This window comes from Panthera uncia, chromosome D2, assembly GCF_023721935.1.
Source record: "Panthera uncia isolate 11264 chromosome D2, Puncia_PCG_1.0, whole genome shotgun sequence".
Classification (NCBI taxonomy): Eukaryota; Metazoa; Chordata; class Mammalia; order Carnivora; family Felidae; genus Panthera; species Panthera uncia.
This window is the reverse complement of record NC_064818.1, coordinates 22,633,408-22,648,308: the sequence shown is the minus strand read 5'-3', so window position 1 is coordinate 22,648,308 and position 14,901 is coordinate 22,633,408. Positions and strand designations below refer to the sequence as shown.

The window sequence follows — 14,901 nt, the reverse complement described above, 5'->3', positions numbered from 1 at the left end:
CAACAGCCCATGAGAGTTCATTACATAAATAGTCCTATTACTACATTAAAGTCTATTTTCTCTCTGAACAAGATGTAGATTATATGTGTAAATATGTTTTCTTTAAGTGCATGTCTTCTTCACTGTGGAGATGCAGATTTCACATGAAAATCCTCTTGTTTTCTATATTATTTAAATGCTTTTGGAATGAATCAATATTTCTGAGGAAGTCATTTACTTAAATATAAGTTCTTTAAAGCATGGGGAAATTGATTCTTAACTTCTGCTCCAAAGACAGAGTTTCCTAGCAACCAGGCCAAGATTGATTCTTGGCTAGCTCTAAACTGAGAATAGTTACTAGCTCACTTAAAAGCAAACTAAGAGGAGTTCTTCTTGGATAATTGATTGATTGAATGAATGAATAAATGAATAAAAGCACATACACATATGCACACACACAAAGTGTCATTTACAGTGTATTTGATAGAACACATGACAATTTGGATGTCTACCTGATGAACTTGCTAGTGTTTGCTGACTACTTTCCATGGGTTTGATTCTATTTTGGCATCGATGGGAGGGGACAAGTATGCAGAGAGAAGGTAAGCAACCATGATCATCACAATAATTGATTTAGCATGTATTATGGGCTGGTGCATAAAGGTGAAATACCTTGAAACATAGGCAGAAAATAGCAGATCAAGGTCGAACTTAGGTCTGTCTGATATTAGAACACTGTAAACTGTACTGCCTTCACAAGGGAAGCCCAAAGTATTTCTTGCCTTCCAGAAACTTCCAACCTCACTGTAAAGAAAACATACCCAAAAGAATTAGGGTGTCACCTGAGAAAATAGATGCTTAAGGGTTAATAATATTAAAATAACAAAAGCTTGCATTTATTGAGTGTCAGGGGCTGTGCTAAGGACCTGACCTCATGTAGGAGATGGAGCTCAGACTTGGCCTTGAAACAAGTGGGGGTGGGTGAAAGCAAGAAAGGAGGGTTCTTGTAGCATAAGCAAAGGCCCAGGGGAGGTGGTGTTATTGGGTACCTGTCAGGCTCTGGATGACAGTTTGGTGTGCGGGAGTGGCACTAAGTGGGTAGGTGGACCTAGGTAATGGAGGGCCTTGCAAACCAGGCTGAGATGCAGAAACTTGACTCAGGGGGGAAACATGGATTCATTTAATGGATGACCTGATAATTATCCATTATAATAACTGTAATTACTAGAACACAGTGAATATGCATTTTCTGTTGAAATAGCTACTGCCAATATTCTTTCCAAAAGGCTTGCCATTCACACTACTGCCAATATGCCAACAGGGCCTTAGAGTTTTCTATCTGCCATATTTTCAAAACAGTTTAATATTTACTAATATTTTTCTTTAAAATAATATCCCTTTTAAAAGATGTTGTACATCTTTGGCTTCTGAGATGATTGTGCATCTCTTTATAGATTTACTGGCTATTTGCATTTATTTTTCTGTGAATTCATGTTTGTATTTTTCTTTTCTTATTTGTAAGTGTAATTTGAGGGTTTTTTTCTTTGTTGATTTATAGAGGCTCTTTATATATTATGGTTTCTGTCTCTTTGTTTATCACATATTTATAGTATTTTCTCAGAATATTGTTTTTCTTCCAACTTAGATTATAGTGTGTTATTTTCCATATAGAAGTTTTTATTTACTGTGTATTTAGCTAAATAATTTTTTTTAATGGATACTGTGCTCCATATGCCTAGAAGGAAATGCCAACATTATAAAAATATTCCAATGTTTTCTCCTAGAACTTAAAATTGCTGATACATTTACATTTCTATGCATTTGATACATTTGATCCATCTGGAATATAATTTGATTTAGATGTGAATTAGAAATTTGTTTTTATTTTTGCTACTGATTTGAGAGGCCTAATCATCATTTGTTAATTTTCTATATGTGGTCTGTTTCTGATCTGTATTTCCTCATTCTATGATGAAACGGTACCATATTGGTTGAATTGCTATTGTTTTATTTAAAAAGTCCTGATATAGCATAGTAGAGTGGTTAAGAGCATAGATACAGTATAATAGATAAAAGCACAAACTCTGGAGCCAGTCGACACTTAATTGCTTACTAGCACTGAGGCAAGTTGCTTACTTAGTCTGTTTCTCAGTTTCCCCCTTTTGGAAATGAGGATAATACCAGGATGATTGTGAGAATTTCATGAATTTCTATATATAAAATACTTGGAGCAGAGTCTGGCATATAGTTAGCATTTATAAAGGTGTTGGTTGTTATTATTTGTCATAACTTTTCCCCCAAATTTTCTTGCTTCCCTATGCATCCTCTGGATGGCTTTTATAACCAGTTCCTAAGAGGGCTAATGAAGAGACTCTCAAAAGACAATTCCCTTCCAGCAGGTAATTCTGAGGTCATTAAGATAATCCATTTTTCTACCTGGCACATAGTAAGCGCTCAATAAACAACAGTCATTATGATAGTTGTAGTTATTATTTTTGTGCAAAGTAAACACATTTTCCTTAGTTGTCTCATTCCCCTCCGCCTGGAGTGGAATCTATGTAGAGAAGGGAAAGAAAGAGAGCTCAGGGGGAGGGATATGGGGAGGAGGCTGTGGAAGGAGCAGTTCCTCTTAAGTTTCTTTGGGGGAATTTGTAAGTCAGTCCCTGTTGCCCATCAGAGCATTCTCCTCTGTGGCCCTGGCCTTTAAAGAGAGCCTTTGCGAGAATTAGAAAAAGCTACCCCTCCTCTGTATGTCAGCCCCTTCCTCCCTGGCAGATATGCCGTTAGTTCCTCAGAGATCTGGGGAGGATAATCCTCTCAGAAACCGCACTTGAGGATTAACACAGGCTTTAGCATAGAGTTGTTCTGCTGTTTGGCCAAAGCAGGAGTCACAGACTGAAATACCTGCAGGTGTCAGCAGGCAGCGCAGATCAGTGGTAGTCGTGAAGCTGTCCCCAGATTTTTGGAAAACTGTGCCACCTCATCAGAGTTTTAAGTGAACACCTAAAATTTGTAATTGTAGGCTTAATAGTTATTAAAAGGATGGGGTACCTGGGTGGCTCAGTTGGTTGAACATCTGACTCTTGATCTTGGCTCATGTCTTAATCTCAGGGTTGTGAGTTCAAGCCCTGTGTTGGGCTCCACACTGGGTGTGGAGCCTACTTTAAAAAGAGTGGGGTGGGAGGTAATTAGTGATGTACTATAAATGGTAATACTTTAAAGTAAAAAAATTACATTATTCCAATACAATTTAGACCCCCCAGCAATTTGATAACCACTATCAACCATAAAAAGAATACACAAACAAGTTCTTATTTGACAAACAGAAATTTTACTTCTTTTTTCTCCTTGAACTTGTATTTAAAATTATTTTTTATTTTTTTTAATTTTAGAGAGAGTGAGTGTGTGAGCAGGGGAGAGGGGCAGAGGGAGAGACAGAATCTTAAGCAGCCTCCAGGCTCACTTAGCGCAGAGCCCAACCTGGGGCTCAGTCCCACGACTCGGATCACTACCTGAGCCAAAATCAAGAATTGGTGCTCAACCGACTGAGCCACCCCAGGTGTTCTTCCTTGAACTTGTATTTTATTACTCTTCCCCCACAAAATTTTACTCAACCATAATGTGTTTTATTCACCACACTCAACCATAAAGTGTTTTATTCATCACACTTCCCTACTTCTCTGCAACATAAGTAAAAATACAAATTGGAAGTTAATATCCTTTGACCATAAGGCCATAAGTGGAGAAGTATTTTTCTTCTGGAAAAATCGATTAAAATAACCTAAATATACTTGTAAATTTTTAATGAATAATTATTAAACATAAAATTAAAATTTTGTTTAAATCATACCTATATGAGATAGATCGGTTTTATTTTTTTCCAATAAAAATTTTCCAATTTTATTTTTCCAATTTCTCATGTATGCACAGATGAATATTACTGCTAGCATGAGACGGGGCTCAGCACCAAACCTTTTTCTAAGTTTGATGTTTATGGATGCAAATGCTGAGAAAACTGGTTTATATAAATAAGTAAATGGGGATAGGAACCTTTTATAGCAACATCAACATCAATATTTCGAACTGTCCAATTGTTACCCAGAGAGTCCTAACACCTGGAGGCAATTCATGGTAGGAAGACCTGAGATGGTAAAAGGTGTGCATTTTCTTCTACAATAACACGTTGGGTTCTCTGTCACATGCTGAGACACGATGTGGGGAGCGGGATGTTTATGAGGGATCAACACATGTGTAGAGAAGGAAGAGAAAGGAAGCCTGGATGAGAGGAAATTGGTGAAGACTCCCAGCAGCCAGAGCTGAAGTGAACACTGCCCATTAGACTTGTGTTGGTGGCAAGTACCCCACATGCTTCATTGTCAGATGTGGGGCTGTCCTGGAAAGGGTGTGACTTCAGTCAGGGTGGCCCCCTGCAGCTGAGGCCAACCTTGAAGGAGCTCCCCCCAGAGGGGAGTATATTAGTTTTCTAGGTCTGCCATAACCAATTACCACAAACGTGGTGGCTTGAAGTAACAAATTTATTCTCTCACAGTGCTGGAGGCCAGAAGTCCAAAATTAAGATGTCAGCAGGGCTGGTTCCTTTTGGATGCTCTGGGGGAGAATTTGTTCCTTCTGGAGGCTCAGGGGGAGAATTTGTTCCATGCCTCCTGTCTTGAAGCTTCTGCTGGCTCCTGGTGTTCCTTAGTGCCCCTTGGCTTGTAGCATCACTCTTATTTCTGCCTCTGTCTTCACATGGCCTTCCCCTCGGCATCTCTGTGGCTGTTTTCTACTTTTCAGCTTCTTATAAAGACATCTGCCATTGGATTTATAATCTACTGTAATTCAGGATGATTTTGTCTCAAGATCTTTACCTTAATTACATCTACAAAAGCTTTTATTCCATATAAGTTAACATTCTGAGGTTCCAGATGGACATATCTTTTAGGGGTCACCATTCAGCCCACTATGGGAAGCAAGTCCTGTGTGGAAGCTATAGCTGGGCAGCATTATTTCCATATTGACCTCATTTTGTGAGGTGGGAGAAGGGTGATCCGAAAGGGGAGCTGAGAGAGAAAGGACAAATGTGACAGCTCAGGAGGCAAGCAGGTTGCAAGCAGATCAGCTATAGAAATGGGAACATATGGAAGTTGAGTGTCTGAAAATTGATACTCCTTGGAAAACCTTTGTGTCTCCCCAGGGTGACAAGTTTGAGGTGACCCAGTTTGAGGATTTCGTTCAAGCTGATTAGTCTCTTGCAAGAATACAGGCCTCAGGTTGCTAGATCTCCAGTTACTTAAGAGAAAGAGAAAGTCACACTTTAAGTGATATCTCATGTTTAAATGTTGTCAACTAATTCAAAAGAAATAAACTATGTGGGCCCGAGAAAAAATGTTTGTGGGCTGAATATAGCCACTGAGGTAACGTGTGCTCTATGTTTCTATCCCTACTCTTACCATAGTAAGTAGAAGAAATATCAGTGCATCTTCCTTTGATGGCCACAAATTGATTGTCTCACCTGGAGAGCTGTATCAGTGTTCCTCAGAGAAAAGAACCAATAAAATAAACGTGTATATATATATATATATATATATACACATATATGTGTGTGTGTGTGTGTGTGTGTGTATGCTAAGAGATTTATTTTAAGAAATTGGCTCAGATGATTGTGGGAGCTGGCAAGTCCAAAATCCACAGAACAGTCTGGAAAAACCTAAACTCAGGCAGGGATTAAAGCTGCAGTCTTGAGGCAGAACATTTCTTCTCCAAGAAACCTCAGTTTTGTTCTTAACTTCCAATGGATTGGAAAAGACCCACCCACATTATTGAGCATCATCTCCTTTACTTAAAGTCAACTGACTGTGGATGTCAACTACATCCACAAAATAATCTTCACAATGAAACCTGGATTTACATTTGATTAAATTATTGGGCACTATAGCCTCACCAAGTCTATGCACAGAACTAACCACAACATGGGGCACCTGGATGGCTCAGTTGGTTAAGTGTTCAACTCTTGATTTCAGCTCAGGTCATGATCTCATGTGAAATTGAGTCTTGCATCAGGCTCTGTTGACAGCACAAAGCCTGCTTGGGATTCATTCTCTGCCTCTCTCTCTGCCCTTAACCCTCCCTTCTCTCTCTCTTTGAAAATAAATAAACTTAAAACAAAAACAACCCCCCCCCCCAAAAAAAAAAAAACCAAGTAACTACAACAGAAGCCATTGCTTACCATGTTGAACTGAAGGACCTGAGAAGAGGAATGTGACCTGGGTCACTAGCACCCCATGGTACAGAGGAAAAAAGTGAGGCACAGGAAGCTGAAGTGACTTCTCCAAGGTCACACAGCTGGCTGGGGAAACAACAGCTCAAAGCAATGTTCTGGCCTTCCAGTACAGTACTCTTTCCATTATTTTACCTTCCCAGAACTCAATGTCTCAAGATCAAGTTTGTGGCGTTTAAGAGCACAGAAAGTGCCTCAGAGGTTATACAGGCCATATTATAATGAGGTCCAGAAGCATGAAACCATAAGAATTTTGATTCCTAGTGGAGGGCATTTTCCACTACATTACATAGCCTTTCATACAAGGCAAAGATGATTGTGCTCAAAGTAAACTCATCTATGTTAATTTTTCTCTTTCAAAACATCCTTTCCAACAGGAGCTAGAGTTCTTATCATTGACTTCTCATGAGTGGATAATGGTCAACAAAACAGAACAAACAAAATCTGCACTTGTCAGATTAATTGAGAGTTGAATTTGTTGAATGCCAATCAATATTTTTCCGGAAAATTTTGTGGATATTCACTGGTTATGTTTCTAGAACAGCTACACCAAATATCCATCAGTTCCTTTACGGACAAACCTCTCTGTTGCAGCACTGACTCTCCCAGAAAACTACAAGAATGTCTCCATTCATTAGCTCATAATGAAGTGAATTCCAACTCTAATCAATTTATGTCACATTAAAACCATTGCTCTGCTCAATCAGGTATCAGAAGTCACATTTCCGAATTACCTTTAAAGGGAATCAGAATATTGCCCCCCCCCAACGTCCCACCTAATATGCCACTTGGGAATAAGGATTATTTTAAGCTGAAGGCTATGGAGAGATGGCAGACACAAGGGGGGCTCTCTGCACTCCACTGATCTGCGTAAGAACAGAGCATAAATTTTTCTTCCTGATGGTTTTCTGCTTCCTGCTCCCATCCCAGGAAGGAGAGCACAGCCCTTATCACTGGAGACAGAGATGGCATTGAGATGCGTCTGCATAAATAAACCTTATTATATAACCTTATGTACCATTAGTTTCCCTTCTCTATATACCTTCCTGTGATTTACCACTCCTAGAAACCCAAACTCCTCTTCCCTAAAACCACAAAATCTCCTCTACCTTGCTGCCTTCTCCACACCCTTAATTTAAAAAAAAAAAAAAGAAAAGGGAGAAAGAAGAATGAATATAATTTTACAGTAGCATGGAGTTCATTGTCCCTCTAGGAAGCAAGGGATAGAATAAAGTCCGTGGATACAACATGTTCTCTGAAATAACAGTGAAGAAAAAATAATTTAGCAAATTCTATTTATTTTCACAGCCAATTCTCTCCCCACAGAATCGAGGTCTAGAATCCTGATATCAAATTTAGCAATAGCAAAATTCTTTATTTTCCAGGATAAAGAGGTTTGGGAAATGGCCAGTGGAATTTTCCAGTTCAGTGAGCTACAGGGGGGAGTGTACATTGTTACACAATTGCAATGAAGTTTAGTAATGAGTATCACCATGGAAAATTAATAAAAGCTCAGTATAGCCCAGCCCACTCAAGTAATTGTCAATTAAGTCTACAATCAATACCGAGGTAATAGCTCATGAACAAGGATAGTTGGGTACTTACTTCATTAATGTCGCAAATCGATGTTCACCATTTGGGAGTAAGTACAGAGAAATGAGCTCATATATTGGAGGTAATCATATTTGGAGAATTTGCCAGCTAGAAGTTGTCTCAGGGATCAAAGTCTGCAAATAGACAAATGTCAAGGAATGGCCCAATCTGGTTAATAAAGTGTTCTGGTTACTAGAAGGTGGAAACTTCTTTGTACCAACCTTTGATGCTGAGATCCTTTGAAAGGAGCTTAGTCTTTTTCTTACACTTGATCAATTTCCTTTTCACCTTGAGACCACTACAGGTATTTTTGTTCTTCTTATGCTATTACAAAAATGGCCATAGATATATTTCTTCCACAGTCTTTTGTAGCAACAGAAAACCCTCCCTAAGCTAGGTCTGTTTATTCAACATGCAGACCTTCAAGAGATGTCTGTCTAGAGAAAAAGCTCTTCAGGGCCCTCATTTGTTGGAACTGTGTCTTTGCCCTACACCACCATCTATCCCCCCGCCTCCGCTGACTACAATAGCACTTAAAACAAATACGTACATAATATGAAGTTAAAAATGTATTCCTAAGCCTGAAATACGCCTAATGAAAGAGCCTGATCACATAGGGTATCCCAAACAGTGAATGGTTTTTGACCTTCCTATCTAAGCTAAACTCAGTACAAATCCAGCACAATAATCATGCTGATAAATTCCACCACCCCCTTATTCTCACCCAAAGAATTTATTTTCTTGACCTTGTTGTCTGAGAATTTATGGATGTCTTTCTTGCCTCATATTCCTCACCAGAGTGTGCAGGCTGTGGCATCAGATAGGTCAGATGTGCACATTTCACAAAACCCTTGTAATGTTGTATGGAAAAGAGAGACACAGTGACAGGGCTGGGGTCACACAGTTAGCGACAGGATTGGGTCAGAGGGCCAGGAAGGGATTTTAATGGCAACCTTGTAGATTTGAGGCTTGACGGCCTTCCACACCCCTCACTGCTTTCTGAGGCATTTCATGAAGCACACGTGTTTAGAGCACTTGCACTTGGGACTCATGGAAAAGCAGATATATGGGCCAAGTGGAAATCATAGGTAAGACTTAGCCTTCAATCGAAGAGCATCTCTTTAATAGAAAAGTGGGGAAGAAAAATAGTAAGAGGTGGGGAAATGAATGTTTATTGGGCACCCACTACTAGCGTCAGGCACAGGGCCAGGTGACCCCATAACATCATCTCCTAGCTCTCACCTGAAAGCCAGGAGACAGGATTTAAGGGCCACCTTGTGTGGCCTTGGAGAAGTCCCTTAACCTTCACCAAGCTTCCATTTTCCCATCTACAAGCAATGTCAAGATCCAACAAGACAATATGCACTTGGGAAAAAGATAAAACTCTCACCTCAAGGGCTTGATATCATCAGAGCGTAGCCCTGGTTATGTCTGCACACACAGATCTGGGTAGAAAATCCAGCCAATTTAAACCGTGTTTACAATCATTCAAGAATACCATTTTAAAAAGAGACATTATTTTCCTGTTTGATTTCGCCATGATTTTTCTTTTCCAAACCAAGTATCCTCCCCCATGAAGAAACGACTGGGAGTTTATACTTAACCTAACAGCCGTGGAAGCATCCGCCCTTGCTAATTCCGGGGCAGCTGTAAATTGGGGCACACACACGCAGCCAAGGGAAACCATTTCCTTGTCTGTCACCTCGTATGTCAGCCATCAGTCAGGAGCATGTTTTTATGGCCCAGGAAATGGGGGACCCTGGTGGAGCCGCCAGTGGGCCCTGGCCGACCCCACCACAAACTGAACACATATTGTGAGCTTGTCTGCCGGGAGATGCTTTCTTCACAGAGTTGAAATATGAGGTGTTTACTATAACACTTCATGAAGATTCCCCCCTCATCACAAATCCCTCCTCTCTGGAGGCTTCTCTCCCCCTCATTTTGTTCTAGGAGGGTAGACGGTTGCTCCACGGAGGGCGTGAGGGGCCAGTGTCCCCTGCATTCTGAGTTACTCTTTCCAGAGGTGTGCAGGATGTATGCACGTGCCCGTCTCCACCAAGCTCGAGCACTGTGGGGTCCTGCCCAACTCTATGTTCCCTTGCTCCCCAACCTCCCCCATCCCTCTACTGTTCTAAAGTGTCCTCACCAGCACACCGTGGATCAAAATTCCTCCATGGCCCCGTCTCCTTGATGGAGTTTTGTTCAGATATGCCGAGATAATGTTCCGGGGGGGGGGGGGGGGGGTGTTTCAAGAAACAGCTATTTGAAACTCACAACTGTGTTGTCTTAGGGGCGTGTTATCTACTATCTCACAGAAAATCGCTTTATGAAGATTCATTAAAAAATTTCTTTGCCCCAGTGCTAGAAAGAGCTGGGCCTTTCCTCAGGCCCTGGCTTCTTGTTATTGTTCTAATTCTGTTTCTGTGAAGCTACCAGCTGAACTTTGTGCACTTTTCATTGGCTGCCCAGAAGACTTTGTAATTCACCTCTATTCAAAGCTACTCATTAGGGGTGTTAACTATTTACTCTAACCCTTATTTTATTTTATTTTATTTTCCTTACCTTCACATTCTTTTCCTCTGACTTCCTCATTTTTTTCACGTTTTTTTTCTTAAGTTTCTTTATTTTGAGAGAGAGAGAAAAAAGCAGGAGTTGGGGAGGGGCAGAGAGACGGAGACAGAGAATCCCAAGAAGGCTCCGTGCCATCAGTGCAGACAAAGCTTGACACGGGGCTCGAACTCACAAACTGTGAGATCATAACCTGAACTGAAATCAAGAGTCGGGTGCTTACCCTGGTGAGCCACCCGTGGGCACCTTATGTTTCAATAATATATGTAGCTCTGTACGAAATTCAAAACAGCTTTTTAATTGAGTGGAGTATAGACACCTAGAAAGCAGATCCTCAGTTCCAACATTTATTGAGCGCTTACTCGATGCCAGGTACTGTGCTTGGTCCTGAAGCATGTAAAGTAACCCACCCGGCTGCCCATGGGGAGTCCAAGGCCTGGGTTTAGTGTAGTGCCTTGTGCTCCTCAGAGGCTGGAAGCTTCCATCAGGCAAACCACGCTTATGTGGAACCCTGAGGATGTGGGAGCCAGAAGCATGACAAAGAAGGTCCACCTCCTCTGGTTCTGTGGCTTCTGGGTCACCGGTTCCTTCCCACACTTCCTCCAATGTGTGGGAATTGGTTTTCGGAGTGCTGGCTATTTGTGTCTTTCTCCAGGATGCTCAATCTCCAGAGCAGTTTGTAGCCATGAACACGGGCCTAGAGAAGGATCTCAAGGAACGTTCACTGACCAGATGGATGGATGCAGGAATGCCGCTTTCCTGCTTAAATCCTCCAGTTTTTAACATCACGCTTAGCCTATACTCCAAACCCCTTGCATTGGCCTGTAATGAACTTCTTCGTCTGGCATCCATCTATGCCCTCCACCTTCTGACCTCCTTGCTCTGCTGACAACCCTCCTCCTGTTACTATTCCCAGTGCTCGGAAGGTTTGCCTCCAGGATATAGTAAGGCCAGATCCTTCTCTTCTTTCAAGTCTCAGCTCACATGTTACCATTTGAGAGGCTTTTTATTCCAATGAAAGTAGCACCACTGCCAGCCCCACCTCCATCACTATGGATTGAATGGCCCTGCTTTCTCTCCTTCATACCACTCATGTTGACTGCCGGTTCCTACACAGACCACTGAAATAGCCTGCTGATTGCACAAAGCCAAATTTATTGCTTAGTGCAGTAAGAGATACCGTTACTTTGATGGAATCATAGAAGCTTCTTAGAAGGAAGAGGTCAAGGGTGGAATATTGATAGGGTTTTGAGGGTCTAGTTTAAGGTGGGTCTTTAAATGTGGAGTCCTGATTGGAACTGTGCAAAGCATGTGATATAATAGTCTAATAGTCTAGGACTGATCAACACAGTGAAGTGTGGGCTTTGGAGAGGACTTGAAGAATATTCAGCCTAGTTGGGTTGTTCAGAGAAGGGGACGACTACCCTGATGAGGGCTAGTGAAGAGTCTGCTGTTCAGATAAATGGATTTTCAGCAAGTTCCTAACACACACAGGAACATTGTTTGCAGCCTCATCTTTTGGGGGTCGGCTTTTGCAGAATATTGCAGTCCTGTTAATGCTGAGTACCAAATCGTTTAATCACATTACCGTGAACATAAGCTGTGTGGCTATAATAGTTTTAGTTCTCATTCATCACTTTATGAAATTATTATGTTTATTTACTCTTTTATTGTCTGTCTCCCCATCACCACCTACACACAAATACAATTTCACAGGAATGTAATTCTTTTATCACATTCATTTCTGTATCCACAGTACCTACAATGGTACCTACTAAAAGGACACTTGCTGTAAAATTTGAAGAAAAATGAGGACTTTGCCAGTGCTCGACACCAGAGACCAGAATGCTGAGTCCTGAGTTGTCGACTACTTGCTCTAAAGTTCAAGCACCTCCTTTTCCATTCAGCAGGAACCTGTGCAATGGCAATGTGGGTGTTGTGTTTGGGCTAGGGTGCTCCTGGGGTCGAAGGAGTTCATTTATTTATTCACTTAATCAGTAAGCATTTCTGGAATCCTTCCTATGGGTCTGGCATGGTTCAGACTGTTGCATATCAAGCATCTGATGGCTAACTACTGTTTGTAAAATAGAAGGGTCTGAGAAGCTCTGTTCTAAATTCTCTGTATAATGGGAATTAACATGAGCACTTTTCAGCCATTAAAAGGCCTGCTAATGGAGAATATTTAAAGACAGGAAAATATATAGTATATATATATCTATATATCTATATATATATAGATATATAGATATATCTAGTGATATTTGAAATAAAGCATTTTATATGCATACACACATATATACACATACATGTAATGTTATATGGAAAAAGCATAATAAAAACCTAATATTTGGATTTTGGTATAATCTAAATTTTATAAATATATGACTGACAATAAATCACACATACAGATGTACATATGGAATAGAGCAAAATGTTAGCATGTTGTCATGGGTTAATAAATCTGGGTGGTAAAATTATGACTGGTTTTAATTTGATTTTTTGTATTTCTCTGCATTTTTTAACAGTGAGTGTATGCTTTTTAAAAATGGTGTTTGAAAATGTCACTTTTCTGTTTGAAGGTGGAAAGAATGGGAGAGTTGCCAAATACATGGTGCCCAGTTAGATTTGCATTTCAGACAAACACATTTTTTTTTTTAGTAGAAGTATGAACCCAATATCACATAGGACACATGTATGCTAAGAAGTATTCATTGTTTTTCTGAAAGTTCCATTTAACTGGGTGCCCTGCACTTCTGTTTGTTAAATCTGGCAAACCTAGGGGGCAACCTCCTTGGGAACTTTCACAAACTTGTTACCTGTCCTCCCTGCACACACTCACCCAGCCAGATTCTGATGCGTCTCCTTACCTACCTGTCAACATTCAGAATTTGAAATCTCCCAAGGTTGTCCCAGAAACCGGAGAATGAAAGTGGCATTGTAGAGGGGTGCTGTGACCTGACAAGGCTCTGAAGGTGTTTCAGTCACGTCTCTCCTGTTCTTTCTGGTAGAACTGCATTGCCCACTATGAAGACAATACTTTTGGAAGATGCCTTTATGACTGTGTTCCGACTGGGCTGTTCTCATCACTTTCATGCTCATGAAGGCACTACTGGAGCCACTCTGCAGGAAAGGGTAGGAAGGCTGCAAAGGAAGTTGTTGAGGCTGCTTGAGGCTTCTGGCCCTACAGCTAGTCCCCTGAATCCCTGGATCTTCCAATGACACTGGCGTGGGGACAGAAGGAGGGTTGCCCCCTCTTGCCTCCAGAGCACAACTGTCTCGGCAAAGCCACCCATTAAAGGCCAGGAAGCTGACTGAACTGTTCCCCTCCAGGTTTACCACCAAGGCCAAGGAAGAAGTGTCTTTCTTCCAGAGGACAAATGTATCCAGAGAGAACAGCCCTCTCTCAGGAATGAAGTATCTGGGTGCCATGGCTAGGGTTCATGAATCAGCCTGGCACTTCTGGAGAGCTGTGAGGCATCCATAGCATTACTTTTTTGGGAAACCATTGCAAAAGACCTAAAATAACCCCATGAGGCAACACCTCACAAAATAATACTGGAGATGGAAACAACTAAACATTAGCCAGGATTTGTAAACACAGACTTCAAAAGGGTGATAATTAATAAGGTGTAGGGCAAAGAGCAATAGAAAAGAAACAGCAGGCTTTTAAACAAGGCCCTGAATGCTCCAGGCCTCAGTTTCATCACCTGCAAAATGGATGGGTTGAACAAAGTGATGGGAAAGTGCCTTCTAATTTTGATGTTCTGGAACATTAATTTTGGGAATTAATTGGGGTGGGCAGTTTCTGAACCAGGGAAGCAGAAAAATGACTCAGATAAACCCAACATCATTTACTGAAGCTTTAATTATAGAAGGATTTGAGGGATTAATATTTCTCTGGTATTTATTTGGTATTGACCACTGTACATGTTAGATTGATGCTTTATAACAGCTCGTGAGGGTCAGTATTATTATCTTCATTTTATATCCAGGGGAATGGAGCCATAGGGAGGTTGAGTGACTTTCTTAAGGTCACAGAGCTGGCAAGTGCAAAGCCAGGATCAGAGCCAGGTCTGTCTTCTCCTGAACCCAAGGGCTGCCCACCACACTGTATAGACTATCCCTGGCCACCAGTATGGCTGGGTTGGAGCCAAAGTTACCTGTTCCCGAGCTCTTACCAGCACCAGGTGAGGTACAGAGATGGAGGCAGAGGGGAGTCCATCCAGTAAGAACTACTCATCTTTCTGCTGTGATTAACTTACAAACTCTAAGTAAGAAATTGCCTACAACCAACTTTCACTCACCAGGGACAGATGCAAGGAGGTACGTTCAAGGGCCTCATCCTCTAAATTTCTCCTCATACTTATTGTCTGGTCCCTGGAATATTTTGAATAATATCCAAAGCTTTTTAGTGTTCAAGGAAAGAGTACATTTTAAATACTCTGAATCTCCTCTCCCCATCCTGTACTAAGAGAATAAAAGTA

The 14,901-nt window shown here is 41.1% G+C and overlaps 1 long non-coding RNA gene across 1 annotated transcript; it reads right to left on the bottom strand.

The window, feature by feature from the left end:
- Positions 1-5,228: 5,228 nt before the first annotated feature.
- LOC125932656 (uncharacterized) lies at positions 5,229-12,633 on the bottom strand. The gene is made up of 2 exons (XR_007460714.1): positions 8,071-12,633; positions 5,229-7,983 (listed from the first exon to the last, which is right to left on the bottom strand). It is a non-coding gene; the product is annotated as an uncharacterized LOC125932656 (long non-coding RNA).
- Between the last annotated feature and the right edge of the window lie 2,268 nt (positions 12,634-14,901).